This window comes from Populus alba, chromosome 11 (genome assembly GCF_005239225.2).
Source record: "Populus alba chromosome 11, ASM523922v2, whole genome shotgun sequence".
Lineage (NCBI taxonomy): Eukaryota > Viridiplantae > Streptophyta > Magnoliopsida > Malpighiales > Salicaceae > Populus > Populus alba.
The window spans coordinates 17,003,879-17,020,871 of NC_133294.1; positions in this window are offsets into that span (position 1 = coordinate 17,003,879).

The window sequence follows — 16,993 nt, forward strand, 5'->3', positions numbered from 1 at the left end:
GTACACTCGTCTAAGTGATTTTTTGCTCTCCATCGGTTTCCGAGCTTCCAAGGTTGACACCTCCCTGTTTATCTTATCTGATAGTACTAATATCTTTTATCTCCTGGTGTATGTTGATGATATTCTGCTCACGGGTAGCAACTCTGCTATGCTCCATCACCTTATACAGTTACTCAGCTCTGAGTTCAAGCTTCGTGATTTAGGTGTTGTTCACTACTTTCTGGGTATTGAAGTTCAGTCTACCAGTATGGGTTTAATGCTGCGTCAACATAAATATATTCTTGACATCCTCACCCGAGCTGGTATGACTTCCTGAAAACCAGTTGATACTCCAGTCTCCCCTTCGAAAGTCATTTTATTACTGGATCATTCATTCTCTGATCCTACACGATTTCATCAAATCATGGGTGCTCTTCAATATCTTACCTTCACCCGTCCAGATATATGCTTTGTTGTTAACAGAGTCTGTCAGTTTATGCATGCTTCTACAGATTCTCATTGGGCCGCTGTCAAACGTATTTTACGCTATCTTAAAGGTACGGCATCTTATGGTTTCCATATCACTCGAGGCTCCTTTTTTGCTCTACATGGCTTTACAGATGCAGACTGGGCTGGTAGCATTGATGATCGCAAGTCTACGGGCGGCTATCTTGTCTTTTTTGGTCAGACGCCGATTTCTTGGAAATCCAGCAAGTAACACACTGTTGCTCGCTCCTCTACTGAGGCTGAGTATAAATCCCTTGCTGATGGTACCGCTGAAGTCATTTGGCTTCAATACTTGTTAACAGATTTGCAGGTTCCCTCAGTCTCTGCCCCTACCATTTGGTGTGATAATCTTGGTGCTACCTATCTCTCAGCAAATCCTATCTTCCATGCTCGTACTAAGTATGTTGAAGTGGATTATCACTTTGACCGTGACCGTGTTGCCAAGAAAGAAATTCAGATTCGTTTTGTTCCCTCTCGGGATCAACTTGCCGATGTCTTCACTAAACCGCTTCCTGTTGCATCCTTTACTGCTTTTCGATTCAAGCTTCGGGTTGGTCCCCCACCCTCAGCTTGAGGGAGCATATTATAGAATAGGATTCTAATATAGGATGTTGTAATCATTACAGTTACTCATGTATCTATCAGAATATGATTCTAATATAGGATGTTGTAATCATTACAGTTACTGCAGTGTTCTGCTGCCCTATATAAATAGGTTGACTAAGGCACATCCCAACACATTCCATTATTCTCAATGATACCAAATGATGCAAACCACGTGATCACGTGGTCACGCAACCCACACACAAAGACACCAATTCCTGAAAAGCCAAGTAAATCAGGTTTGATAGGAGTGTGACACAAAGATAACTTGTATCTAGCCACCAACACTATTGGAAACGGAGACCCCTACCCAACGAATATTGATTCGCGAACGAGAAGTATAAGGATGACGCCATGAAGATAGTTGTTCTTTGATACAGGTCGTTGGGAAACTCGGTCAACAATCCATATTCCTCAATCGTGGGGCACAAGTCTATGCTTCCAAAGGAGAAACATCGGTAGTCTGGATCCCAAAAATGAACTAAGGCTCGCACAGCTGGGCTTAAAACTTCTACCTTTGTGATTTCCATCAAACGTCCATATTTCCTAAAAAATGCATCTTTATCCACATTTTGAAAATGAGTCGTTAACTTGTCCACCTCATTCACTATGCAATTCAAGTTCTTGATTGGTGACATCTTCTTAGCATCGCTTCTAAGGCAGTCTCCTTCAGTCAATTGTGACAGTTCAGAATTCTTTCCATACTCTACGATGGAAGATTTGATGATGGTCATTTCGTTCACAAAATCCTGCAATTCAAAAATGCATGGGGGGGTTAGTTCTTGTTTTGATGCAAAAGACATATCGGAAACATACACCTAAGGATAGGTTCTAGTTCTTTTACGTGAGACATTGGGTAGGTTTACTACTAGGTCTCTAAAAGAGGGTCTCTTGCTGTTCCAGTGACCACCCTCGTAAAGGCGATATGGAGGTCCAGCAGATAGTGGGATGACACGTGTACCAATCACAATCAGTCTAAACACTCAGCAAAGAGTTGGGGTTTACACAAACTTAAACCTTGACTCAAGTCATAAAGCAAGCTGCTAGTCCCCCACTTAACCTTAAAGTTACATGTGTGTGCCCTCAAAACAAAATAACAATAATAAAGTGATGCATGACCATGCCATGTACGATAGAATGTAAAGATGTATGCTAAAGCTTTTTAAACAAAGCAACGTAAGAAGAAAAAAAACCAATAACACATAGCATAAACAAACAAAAAAACAAGCTTAGTCCAAGGGTCCCCAGCGGAGTCGCCATTCTGTCACACCCCACAAAAAATATGGCGCGCGGCATCGGCTAGCGATTTTCGTTGTGTTCTAATGATTTGGTTCTTTGGAGTCGCCACCTAGTATTTGGTCACTAGGAACCCTAACTGGTCTTTCAGAGATTCTAAGGCAAGGAACTGGTTGCGTAAAGGGAAGGTACTAGCACCCCTAGTACGCCCTACCTAAGGTAAGCTGCTTGGTGTTTGGTTTGCTCTATAGTCTATGGTGTTGGTGTCTTCTAAACCCGTCAATTTATTTTGGGTAGAAACCTAAGGAGATTCCATGTGAATTGAAAGCTCATTTTTCCCTTAGTATTTCAGGAGTTGGCGACTCGTAAATCGCAAGGAAAAGAAAAAAAGAACGAAGAAAATTTCACAACTCTTAAAAAAACAATTTTATACTTTCACGACTCGTAAACCGTGGAGTAAAAAAAATTAAAATTTTGAAATGTCCTCGATTACAATCAAAGCTTCTTTCAAACAGGTGTGCAGATTTATTACTCCCAATAATATTTTGGATGTTCATCCTTTTAAAGATTTCTTCATCCAAACATTAGCGGTGAATAATAAATACAATTTCTCCTCCCAAAATAAAATTTTTATAGTTTTTGGAATATTGGCCAATACCCTTTGGAGTTTTACAAACATGTTGTAAAATCCACAAATGCAAGAAATAATTTGTGTTTAAGAAATCTATGCGAAAACACACCTTCAAAGCTTCCAATATTTCTTTTTTTTTTTATATAAAAAGAAAATTCAAAACATGTTAGAGTATTGCCCGTATGCAACATGCAAGAAAACATTTTTTTTTTTTTGACGAAAACGGGTGTTTTTAAACACTGAAATTATATCCCTATAGTATAAAAATACAAATCAATGTATATAAAATATATATATGTATATATATATATATATATATATATATATATATATATATATATATATATATATATATATATATATATGAAAAGCAAACAACAATATACTTTTTTTTTGGATTTTTCGGAAATTTATTTATTTATTTATTTATTTTTTTTAAAAAATATATATATATATATATACATGCATAATATAATAATATAATATTAATATATTATGTGGGCTGGGCCGGCCCAACTAATTGGGCCGGACTCAAAAACTAATTGGGTCGGCCCAACTAACTCCAGCCCCAAAAACGTTGGGCCGGACTCGGCCCAACAGTATCTTGTCTTGATCTGGGCCGGACCGGCCCAGACCCGTAATAGGGGCCAGACCGGCCCAGACCCATATCATTGGGTCTGGCCCAAAAGGCCCAAAAGAAGAAAAGAAATGAACGGGGGGGGGGGAATTATTTCCCCCCCCGTGCCTCCTGCATGCAGAAACGAATTCTGCATGCAGGAGGCCAACCTATGCCAGCCTCAAGAGAAAATGCACGGGGGGTAAGGACAGCGTACCTAGTGCAGCGGAGACGACGGCTTGCTGGCGGGGGCTGCGGTGGCAACGGTTTAGCTCACGGTGGTTCCCAAGTGGACCGAGACCACACCTTCGGTTCGCTTGCTTTGCTTCAACTTCTTGCAGTCCCTCTCGGTTTCAACTATCCCAAGCTTCTCACCCTGGTTTTCGTTGCTGTTTCTTAAGTTATCTGGTTTTCTCTCTCTTTCGGTCTCTCTCTCTCTCACTGTCTCAGTTTTTTTTTCTTTTCGGGTCCTCTTTTCGTTCGTCTTTTTTCTTCCTTCTCACTCTGTTCTTCTCTATTTATAGGGATAATCGGGCACGACCGCGTGGGGAGCGAGGCGTGCTGGTCGGTCGGTCGGCAGGCGCCGCTGCCAAGGTACTTCTCTCGGTTTCGGTGGTGCGGCGGGTGGTCGGCCAATGGCTTCGGTTTCGGGGGTCCCAAGGCGTGAAGCGTCGGGCCATAGCACGTGAGGAGAGAGGCGGGGACAAAAACCCCGGTTTTCCTCTTCTCTGCTACGCCTGCGGGGGGGAAGAAGAAGAGAAACAGTGCCGTTCAAAACGACACCGTTTGGTCTCTTTCTTTTCTTTTCTTTTTTTTTTAAAAAAAAAAAACGCATGAAACGGCGTCGTTTTGGATAAAACGAGCCGTTTCATTCAAATGTGGCGCCAGAAACGCGCCAACGTTCACACCAGTCCCCCAATTATTTTTGTTCCTTTCAATTGCGTCCCTGCCAATTTCGGTCTCGTCCGCCTAGTTGGCCGCCTTTTCCATTTTAGTCCTTGGCCTCTGATTTATGCAATTTAGCCCTCAATTGATCAATAAACTTCCAATTTCTTCAATTAGGCCCCTCAATCAATTCCAAACAGCCCCCCTATCTTTGCGCCTTTTCCAAATTGGTCCCTGGTTTCGGATTTTGACAATTAAGCCCCTAATTGGCCATTAAACTTCAATATTTATGCAATTAAGCCCCTGATTTGGCCTAATAAATTCCTAAAAAATATATTTTGGCCTCAGAACTTAAATTTCTTCTAACTAAAGCCCGAATTGACTTAAAAATCAATTTTTCTTGCAATCAAAACTCCTATAAAAACAATTAAAAATCCAATTAAGTCCATAAACATCCAAATTTGGGCTTTTCTCCTCAAAATTCAAAATTTCCTTCTAAACATGGCTCTCATCCTTCAAGAATATACAACCAAAAAATCCAATCTTTGTATTTTTATACTCCTTGACCAATTTTCTGACCATTTTCCGAGCGCTTCTGCCTCTTGTTATTTTTCTAACCTTCTTTGGCTATTTATTTTATTTTTTTGCGGGGACCCAAAAATGGGTTACAACAGTCTACATGAAACAACCTCCAGGTTTTGTTGACTCTTCTCTTCCATCTTATGTGTGCAGATTGCACAAATCATTGTATGGTTTTAAATAGGCACCGAGAGCATGGTACACTCGTCTAAGTGATTTTTTGCTCTCCATCGGTTTCCGAGCTTCCAAGGTTGACACCTCCCTGTTTATCTTATCTGATAGTACTAATATCTTTTATCTCCTGGTGTATGTTGATGATATTCTGCTCACGGGTAGCAACTCTGCTATGCTCCATCACCTTATACAGTTACTCAGCTCTGAGTTCAAGCTTCGTGATTTAGGTGTTGTTCACTACTTTCTGGGTATTGAAGTTCAGTCTACCAGTATGGGTTTAATGCTGCGTCAACATAAATATATTTTTGACATCCTCACCCGAGCTGGTATGACTTCCTAAAAACCAATTGATACTCCAGTCTCCCCTTCGAAAGTCATTTTATTACCGGATCATTCATTCTCTGATCCTACACGATTTCGTCAAATCATGGGTGCTCTTCAATATCTTACCTTCACCCGTCCAGATATATGCTTTGCTGTTAACAGAGTCTGTCAGTTTATGCATGCTTCTACAGATTCTCATTGGGCCGCTGTCAAACGTATTTTACGCTATCTTAAAGGTACGGCATCTTATGGTTTCCATATCACTCGAGGCTCCTTTTTTGCTCTACATGGCTTTACAGATGCAGACTGGGCTGGTAGCATTGATGATCGCAAGTCTACGGGCGGCTATCTTGTCTTTTTTGGTCAGACGCCGATTTCTTGGAAATCCAGCAAGCAACACACTGTTGCTCGCTCCTCTATTGAGACTGAGTATAAAGCCCTTGCTGATGGTATCGCTGAAGTCATTTGGCTTCAATACTTGTTAACAGATTTGCAGGTTCCCTCAGTCTCTGCCCCTACCATTTGGTGTGATAATCTTGGTGCTACCTATCTCTCAGCAAATCCTATCTTCCATGCTCGTACTAAGTATGTTGAAGTGGATTATCACTTTGACCGTGACCATGTTGCCAAGAAAGAAATTCAGATTCGTTTTGTTCCCTCTCGGGATCAACTTGCCGATGTCTTCACTAAACCGCTTCCTGTTGTATCCTTTACTGCTTTTCGATTCAAGCTTCGGGTTGGTCCCCCACCCTCAGCTTGAGGGAGCATATTATAGAATAGGATTCTAATATAGGATGTTGTAATCATTACAGTTACTCATGTATCTATCAGAATAGGATTCTAATATAGGATGTTGTAATCATTACAGTTACTGTAGTGTTCTGCTGCCCTATATAAATAGGTTGACTAAGGCACAACCCAACACATTCCATTATTCTCAATGATACCAAATGATGCAAACCACGTGATCACGTGGTCACGCAACCCACACACAAAGACACCAATTCCTGAAAAGCCAAGTAAATCAGGTTTGATAGGAGTGTGACACAAAGATAACTTGTATCTAGGCACCAACACTATTGGAAACGGAGACCCCCACCCAACGAATATTGATTCGCGAACGAGAAGTATAAGGATGACGCCATGAAGATAGTTGTTCTTCGATAAGTCATTTTTAGTTCTTTAGAGAACCATGGAAGGGAGATTATCTCACCAACACATACACACACACACACACACACAAAGTGCGGCAAACAAGAATTATTAATCTGAATTGTCTCATCAACATGTTTTGTGGCACATAGACTAGGTGGCATGCATCGATGTCTGAAAAAAATGGACTAACGCATTTGTGGGTGAACTAATCTTGTCTACTTATTGATGAAGGCCATTATATTCATCGTTAACCAATGACAGAGATTTATATATGTTTTTCCTCGTGTTAGTTTGCTTATTTTCTCTCCTTATTCACCACTATTGTGCTAGTGGTGGTTATTGGGCACACATCTATTATTAGCTTGAGTAATGGCGGCTAATAGATGTTTATGGGAGGGTTGTTTCTTAGATTATTGACTGGAGTATGGGGATGGCATGATTTGTGAAACCCTAGAAAATTTATGATTTAAATATGTGGATGTATAACCTGCCATGTAAACGTAAGACTAAAAGTGATATATAATGGAGGGGATGACCTCCATAAAATGAATTTTGTTTTAGAATTCATAAAGACAAAGAAACTGGTAACGTGTTTTGATGAATAAAATAATGAGAGAAATGACAAAATGAATATATTCCAAAATAATAAAATGACCTTAAAGGTTTAGAAGGAGAATTGATATTATTTTATGTGAAGATTGAACAAGAAAATTTGGATAGTTGACGAAAAGTCATAAACTGACCAATTTTACATTAGAAAGCAGAGTTCTCAATCCAATCGCCGGATTGGGATGAAATTTTGCATGAAATTTTACATATTGGTTTAGTTACCTTTTGCTTTTGACCATGTAATTATTTGTAAATTAAGAGTCTTATATCCTAAAACTTGAAATGTAATATTAATTTGTAAATTTGAATGTATGACTTTAATTTAATGTTTGTAACTTTAAGTACCTATTTAACCATGCATGTTTAGAGTTGGAAATCGAATCTTTAACTTGAATTACATTGTATGACGTTATTGAATAACATGTGCTGTGTTGATGATGTTGAGTTGGGTCGAGATCCATGATGATTGGATCAGGATGTGAATTAAAATTGGAAGTGTAATATGGTTTTGTCGATAACTTGGGACCTCTTATTATAGGGGAGACTTTGCTGAAATTTTGGTAGAAATTTGGTGGAACCGGTATATATATATAAAAAAAAATTTACCTGAAAATTTCCAATGTATTGCAAAAAAAGGATGTGGGAAATCGGGGTTGTTACATGATTTGAGTGGTGTTTCAGGGTTTTTTGGTACTCACATTTAGGTTTGAGTTGTTAAGCTATGTCAATTGATTAACATGATCTATAACTCTGCAGAAAGAAAGAAGAAATAGAGAGATAGGAGTAGCAGAGAATACTGGATAATAGGTCTTATTTTGCATAGCTCCACATACCACAAGATAGTTGTGTTTATATATTTGTTCATAACAGACTAACAAACTTGGCTAATTAACTAACTATCCACTATAATAAGATTGTGACAAGTGTCACAATCTAAAACAATGTACTCTAATATACTCTAACATCCCCTCGCAAGATCAAGCGGTGAGGAACCAAGTGTGAGATTGCAACAATGAGTGTGGAATAGAGGAGCACTCAGCCCCTTTATAAGGATATCAGTAAACTGCTTCTAGGAGGACACAAACTACACTGAGAGTTGTTGACGTGATACTCTTTCGCGGACAAAATGAACATCCACTTTGATATGCTTAGTCTTTTGATGCTGAACAGGATTGAAAGACAAAGCAATGGCAGACAGATTGTCACAAAATAGAACAGGCACTCCAAGCAACAAAATGTGCAGAAAGGCTAATAATTGTTTTATCCAATCCAACTCAGCTGAGGTGAAGGATAAGGCACGATACTCAGCTTTGGTGGAAGAGCGAGAAACAATTTATTGCTTCTTAGAGGACCACAAAATAGGATTGTTACCCAAGACGACCAAACCAGTAGTAGATCTCCTGTCATTAGGATCCCCTGCCCAATCAGCATCACTAAATGCCTTTAACTGTAAATCGCCTCGAGTATATGAGAGACCAAACTTAAGAGTGCCTTTTAGGTATCGTAGGATTCTTTTAATAGCAGTAAAGTGAGACATCATAAGGTGTTGCATAAACTAGCAGACCTGATGTACAGAGAAAGCAATAACTGGCCCGGTGAAAGTGAGGTATTGCAGAGCTCATACAAGACTTCTGTATTGCTGAGGATTTGGATAAGGCTCCCCATCAGCTTTGAGGAGTCGATGATAAGATAGACAAGGAGTATCACACGGTTTAGCCTCACTCATTTCAGATTTAGCTAACAAGTCCTCAACGTATTTGGTTTAGGACAGAAATAAACCAGCAATAGTGTGAGTAATTTAGATGCCCAAGAAATAATGGAGGGAGCCTAAATTTGTGAGATCAAATTCAGAAGTAAAAGCACTAATGACTTGCTAAATCACACCAGACGCACTCCCAGTGATAATGATATCATCCACGTAGAGAAGCAGCACACAATCTCATGAACTAGCATGTTGACAAATAACGAGAATCAGAATAAGTGGTTTCAAAACCCAAAGAAGGAAGAAACTGAGTAAACCTGTCATTCCAAGCGCAAGGAGCCTGTTTGAGGCCATACAGGGATTTATGCAGTTTACAGATGAGTTGAGGATGATTGAGATCTTCAAAACCAGGAGGTTGAGAGATATAGACTTCCTCTTGGAGAATACCATGCAAAAATGCATTTTTGACATCTAACTGTTGTAGAGACTAGTTAAAATGTGTAGCAAGAGCCAAAACTAACCGGACTGTGGTAGGTTTTCACACAGGACTAAACGTCTCCCTAATAGTCCAAATCCAGGTCCTGACTAAAGCCCTTAGCAACTAACCTTGCTTTGTGCCTGGCAATAGAACCATCAGAATGTCTATTGATCTTAAAAATCACTTACAGCAACAAGGTTCCTGTTTGCTGGCCAATGAAACTAAACTCCAAATGCCTTGAGTATGTAAGGCATCAACTTCTGCTTTTATGGCCTGTAGCCATACATGAACTTTAAGGGCAGCCTTATAATTGGGTGGTTCAACCAACTGCATTTCAGGAGCCGCAGGAACTTGGATAGTGGCTAAGAGAGCCTTCCGTTTTATAATCCCACTCTTGCTTCGAGCCTGCATCGAATGAAGATTAAGTGGAGAATGGACAGCACCACTTGTAGATTATCAATAATAAAGCCATGAGAATCAAAATCAGATTGCATACTGATATCAGGTGCCACAGGGAGTAGAGGAGAGGCTAAAAGTGGGCAGTAATGACTATGACTAACAGAGTCTGTAGATGGGGTAGGTGTATGAGTGGTAGAGGCAAATGAGTAGAAAACAAAGGAATAAAAAAAAACAAAGGTTAGAAACAAATCAGATTTACTAAAGGAAAGCCAGCAATATCTGGTACATTCATCAACAAAGATAGTGTAGTATCTATAACCATCAACTGAAATAGATGGTGCAGGGCCCCACAAATCAGTATGAATAGTATCAAATGGAATTACATAATTATTGAAATGCTGTGGAAAAGGTAGTTTACTAAACTTTCCTTCAAGACATGGATGACACATGAGAGGTATAGGTGTTTTAGAGACATGCACGTGAGCTTTATTTAATATCAAGGAAACAATATGATTTGTAGGATGACCTAACCTATGATGCCACAAAGGTGACTGAACGAGTTGACCAAAGATAAGCAGTAGCTTGATAAGGGCTGTTGGAGGTTGCAGGTGAGAAAGAGTGGATTGGATACAATCCATTACTGCACAACCCTTTGTAAGGATCCTCCTGTGGCTTTGTCCTGATCCAAAAACAAAGAGCATCGAATATGAGCGACAGTTTATTATCAAGACAAAGACGGTGTACTGATAGCAGATTCTGAGTAATTTAAGGAACACAATGCACAAAATGCAATTTGATTGGAGAAATTGATGAATGAAGAGTAGAATGACCAATGTGGGATACTGTCAAACCTTCACCATTGGCAGTGTTGTTATCCAATTTTGACCCATGTTTTGATAAATTTTTCAAAAAAAAAAAAATAAGGGTTTACATGTGGCGATAACATAGAACATCAGGGTTAATATTAAGGAGCAATAATGTCAGGAGATAGTTACTGAATCATATATAATTATTTTAATATAAAATACCATAGATATATGATTTGATTCGTGCTGGTTATGGAAAAATAATCACTTGCAATATAAAATACCAATATATATGGGATTTGTTGGTGCTGGTTATAGAAGACAATCTTTGCAATAATTATTGTAATATTTCCTTAAATAACACATGTAGAGATTTTCTATATAAATGAACATCCAGTCATAATAAAAAGAAGGGGGGGGGGGAATTTACAAGGAGACAATTTTACACAATTAAAAAAAACACAAAAAAAATATCATAACCCTATCCTCTCTAGCAAAGAAGCCGTAGCCTCCTCTTTGATCTTTTAAAAAAACAAAGCAGACCCCCCCTTCCCTTTGAAAAAAACCAAAACTGACGCGCTTATCACCCTTCACCTTCTTCTTCCTCACTCATCTGCTATTCTCCACAAACACCCGGACACAAGCCTTGTTTCCCCTGTCTCAGCCAACTTAGAGCATCCAGCCACCACCTCCTCATCTCTTTCTATCAGTTACAGCCCCTTCGCCAGACCTCACTACCCCAGCCTGCAACCACCGTAAACACCATTTAAAGGCCTTCCCTCTTTGTCAGCACAGCCCACACAGCCCCCAGAAACGACTATCCACTCATCCTTTTTTTTTTTCCCTTCAGCTCAGCCCCGCCTGATAACATTCAAAACCAGAAGCCACAACCAAGTCTCTCTTTCTCTTTCTTAGCCTTTCCACCCACAGTAATAGAGAAGCAACACCAGAACCGTAGACCGGCTTCCCTCGAAAAATCCCAACAGCTAGCAGCACCACCTCTATTGAACCATGGCCAACACCAACAACAACCAGAAATGAGTTGAGCCACTCGCCTAGCTATTGCCTCCTCCACAGCCATATCCTTCCTCAGCCGCAGTGAGCAGAATCAGCAGAAGCCATCCTTCATTTCCAGCAACACGAGAAACAGAGGAGAAATATCAACCAGCCAACAGACCACCATTTCTCGTTTCGTCTGCAACCGCGCCTAAAACTAGCAACGACAACAGCCGTCAAACTTGGCTCTACCATGAACAGCAAGCAGGGGCGTCGTTCATGAGTAGCAACCAATCGTCTTCCTCCACTTTGCCTCCAGCCGCTACTAAAAAATATTTTCTTGCATTTCTAGATTTTACAACATGTTTGTAAAACTCCAAAGGGTATTGGCCAATATTCCAAAAAATATAAAAATCTTATTTGGGGGGAATTCTTCTATTATTCACCACTAATGTTTGGATAAAGAAATCCTGAAATGACGAATATCCAAAATATTATTAGGAATAATTTGTTATTATTCACTGTTAATATTTGGATAAAGAAACCCTAAGTGGTAAATATCCAAAATAATTTTCTAGGAATAATAAATCATCATACATCATTGAAAGAAGCCTCAATTATAATTAAGGACATTTCAACTTTTTGACTCCATGGTTTATGAGCTATGAAAGTATGAAATACTAAGGCAAAAGGAGGCTTTTAAAGCGCTCTGAATTTCTTTAGATTTCTAAATCTTTTTCCTTCCTTCTTGCGATTTACAAGTCGTAAACTCTTGAAATACTAAGGGAAAAATGAGCTTTTAAAGTACATGGAATCTCCTTGGATTTCTATCTTAATAAATTTAGTTTGAATCAAACATAGATTTCAAGAGATTTGCATTGGTTCTCCTTGGTACTTTGTAGACATATCTAAGGGTGTGATCCACATTGACCAAGGGTTCTTTCTTTTAAGACTTTGAGTCCAAGTTTGTTCATCATAGCAAAACTATCCTAGGAAAACTGATGGGATTAGAAAACACCAACATCATAGCAATTATAAGACAAACCAAACACCAAGCAGCTTACCTTAGGTAGGGCGTATTAGGGGTGCTAATACCTTCCCTTTACGCAACCAATCCCTTACCTTAGAATCTATGAAATACCAGTTAGGTTTCCTAGTGACCATAATACTAGGTGGCGACTCCTTTAGTCACAAAACAAACAGACCCTAATACCAATCGAGGCAACACCGTGCTCCGCCCGCAAGGGCGCAACAGGCAGTATGAATGGTTTCAGTGGATGGATATGGGGAGGCCAGCGATAGATTCACCAAATCAACCGCCATATGATTCGTGGAACCAGAATCGATGAGCCACACTTGAGAAGATCTTGAGGAACAAGATGTTGGAGAGGCAGAGTGAATCACTATATGCATAGCTTGAATAGGAGATTGTTGTACTTCCCGGTTCTGTGAGGATGACACCTGATATAGAGTATATTGCTGCATAACTTGCATAGGAGATTGATGTACTTCCCTATTCTGTGAAGAGGGAGTTGGATATGGAGGATACTGTAGAGACTATGGTTGTAGATAAAAGGATGATTGTGGAGAATATAAAGCAATGTAATTCGGACCCTTATCATTATAGAAGCAATACCAGGAGGTATGATTGCTTCTACCGTAGATGTTGCATTTGGTTCTCTTAGGAGGAGAACTTCCATAGAAGGGAGCAGTGTGTCCCTCAGAATTGCATAGCTGACAGATTGGAACCATGAGTGCAGAAGGATGTTAAAATTACGAGAAAGGGGATTGACCAAGGATTCTAGAATTTAAGTTGGGAAGCACAAGTGCCATAGAGGAAAAACCTGGTCTAGAAGCAAAGAATTGAGAGCCCTGAGGAAATCGACCTTTACCCCTATTCTTGTTTCCATTATATGGCTGAAATTGTCTAGTAGGCACCTAAAACTACCTATGATGTGGAGAGAAACTCCCTTGTGTGTATGTATCACCTGTACGAGCAACCATAGCTGATAGGAACGAAGAATTAACTGAAGTGTCAATAATCACTTCCTCTGCAAGCAATTGTGAGCGAAAGTCCTTCAATGAGATCACACTCTCTCTTCCCCTTATAACACATCTAAAAGTATTATACTCAGCAGGTAAGCCATTCAAGGCAAGAATCACAATGTCTTCATCTGAAAAATATACCCTAGTAGCAGACAAGTAGTCCCTAGCCTTTTTAATTTGATGAAGATACTGTGAAACTGAACTGAACCCTTTTTAATGGTTTATAGATTGGAATTCATCTGAAAAATACTAGTCCTAGACACAGTGGAAAATTGTTCCTTTAATCTAATTCATAAATCTTTAGAGCTAGTGCTACCAATTGCATAGGACATAGCAATTGGTGATAATGTGGCAGTGATCAATTGCATAAACGCTCTATCATGCATTTTCCATACTATATATTCATCAGATTGAGAGGAAGAAGGGGTGATACTAGATTCAGCCGAGATTGAACAATGTTGAGGTGGATAGGGGAGCAAACCATCAACATACCCTATAATTCCATTTACTTCAAGTAAAGTTGCATCTTGGGAAAGTTCCAGTTGAGGTAGTTGATTCATCAAGTTTGAAATTGATTGATGTAAGAATGGAGGAAATGAGATTGAAGCAACTGGAGTTGCGAAGCAGTCACCATAAGGATTTCAAGTTTAATATGTGGATAAGACAATACACCAAACACTTGCTGTGCAAGTTGCAGAAAGAAATACAACTCGAGATGAAGATCACAACAAAGCACTATATATTCCAAATATGAAGAACAATATGTGAGTGCAAAGAAATAACAGGTAAAAAAAATATGAAGAACAATATGTGAGAGTACTAGTTAATAGGTCTTATTTTTGCATAGCTCCATATATAACACGAAGATAGTTGTGTTTATATATCTGTTCAATAAACAGACTAACAGACTTTGTGCTAATTAACTAACTATCCATTATATTAAGATTGTGACAAGTGTACAATATGAAGCAATGTTACTTTTAATATACTCTAAACAGGAGCATGAGTGGTTTTGCTGGTGGTTTTGCTAAAGTTGTGTGGCCAGAATTTTTGCCTTCTCATAAGAGGTTTTTATGGATGGTATTTTGGGGGTTTTGGTGCTTTTTTTTTAATTGTTATTTTGGTTGTTGGTGATGGCGCGTTCGGTGGTAGCATTAAGGGTTCAGGTGGCCGTTGTGGCTAATATCAGTGGTGGTTAAGGGGCCAGAGCTAATAATTAAGGTGCGTTTCAGGAGGGCTAGTGGTGGTGGTTTTGTGATAGGGAGTTATGGAAGTCGTTTTAATGATGTGCTGGGGGGGTGGATTAGGGAGTGGTTTTGGAAGATGTATAACTTATATATTAATCTTATTTGACTACTAGTTAGTCATTGATGAAACCGTTGAATCGTTAGTATTAAAAATAAAAATATATTTTGCTAGATATGAATCAAACATAAATAAAAAATTTATTAAAAAACAAGTGGATAATCTTTTAAAGAGTCAGAGCTATCAATTTGATTTGATTTATTTTATTTTTTTACTAGTCAGATCAATATTTGCACCACTAGTCTCACCAATCAAGTTTTCAATGTATTTGATGGGGATTTTACGAGGTCTTACTAAGATTAGACGTTTTAAATCAACCTAGACTAGTTTAAACACTAGATTATTCAAAAGGTTGTGTTGTTATGGGCAAAGTTGAATTTTGGTGTTCTTGATGTAACAATTAGCCAATGGGCTCTCTCCATGCCTCTGCTGTGGGAGAGAGACTGGTTAGACCTAGCAATAAATGACTTTAGTTTAACAATGGCATGGATTCCGGATAATGTTATATATAAAGTATCCAGAGCCAAGGCCACACTAGGTTTTTGAAGCCTGCGTTGATAGAACCCGGCAAGATTTATTTCTTCTAGGAAAAAAGAGAAAGTGGAACTCTTTCAAAACTAAGGTGTTAATTTTGGTTTTGTTTTTGTTTTGAAATGGACAAATTATTTTATATTAATTCAAAAAACAAAATAAAATGAAACAAATTTTTCATATCATTTTAAAATCTCGGTCTGTTTCAGATTTTTTTTTGCTAAATTCCCGTCCCGAATGTTTCGATTTTCATTCCACTATATTCCTTTTCGGTTCTTTAAAAAGCAATTGGAATTAAATTGGAACCTGGTTCAATTTAATTAATTTAAACCATCAAAGTATAAAAAGCTCTTTTTCATTACTATTTTTAATAATAATTAATATTGAAAATCATTATTACTATTTTCATTAACAATGTTATTAATTTTTTTTTAAAATTCGATTTAGTCACTAATATATATGATTTATATTTATGTTATTTTTTTTCAAGTTTATACTTTTGTAGGAATTTGAGCAAAACCAGTGGGATGCTTTAAATCCCATTAAACCTTGATAACATTGACCTAACTTTATATTATAAAAATATTTGTGTTAAAAAATTTTAATTTTATAATATTTTGATATTTTGTTTAAGTTGGAATTAATTTTAAGTTAAAAGATCTATTTAATCCTTGGGACTATTTAGAAATATTTTTAAATTTTAAAATTATATTTGTTTGACATTGTGTTTATATTGCATAATTTAAATTAATTTATTTTGAATTTGAATTATGTTTCTTGAATATATATATATATATATATTATATATATATATATTATATATATATATATATGAACAGTACACCCCCGAAACAACATGTCGAAATACTCTGAAACCTAAAAAATTTCATTTCAATTTGAAAAAACAAAACATCTATCGAACAGGAATTGATAACCTTGCTTCAAACAAGCTGATTTCTAGAAATACTGCATATATATATATATATATATATAATATATATATATATATATATATATTATATATAAGCTCGTTGATTGCATAATAATCAAATTAACAAATGGTCGGTGACATTAAAGATGGTATATATTCCGTCTGGTCTCTTTTTCTCTTTTTTTTTGTTTATCAATAGAGATGTCCTTTTTCGGATGAACAGATCAAACACAATTATTTCTTTCACTCACAAGTTTTTTTGAGCTATGGATGAGAGATTGGAGAGTTCTTAGAGAATTTAAACGATAAATTTAATATAAATCTGAGAAGTCGTTGCCACACACAAACACAGTTAAATGCACCAATCCTAGTGTGCAGGAAACCAGCAATTTGTTTTTTAAGAAAAAAAGGTTTGTATTATAAAAGGGAGTGGTTATTGACGCAACCTTTCAAGAAATCTTTTTTTTTTTTTTAAAATAAAATTATTTACTGGTTGACGAT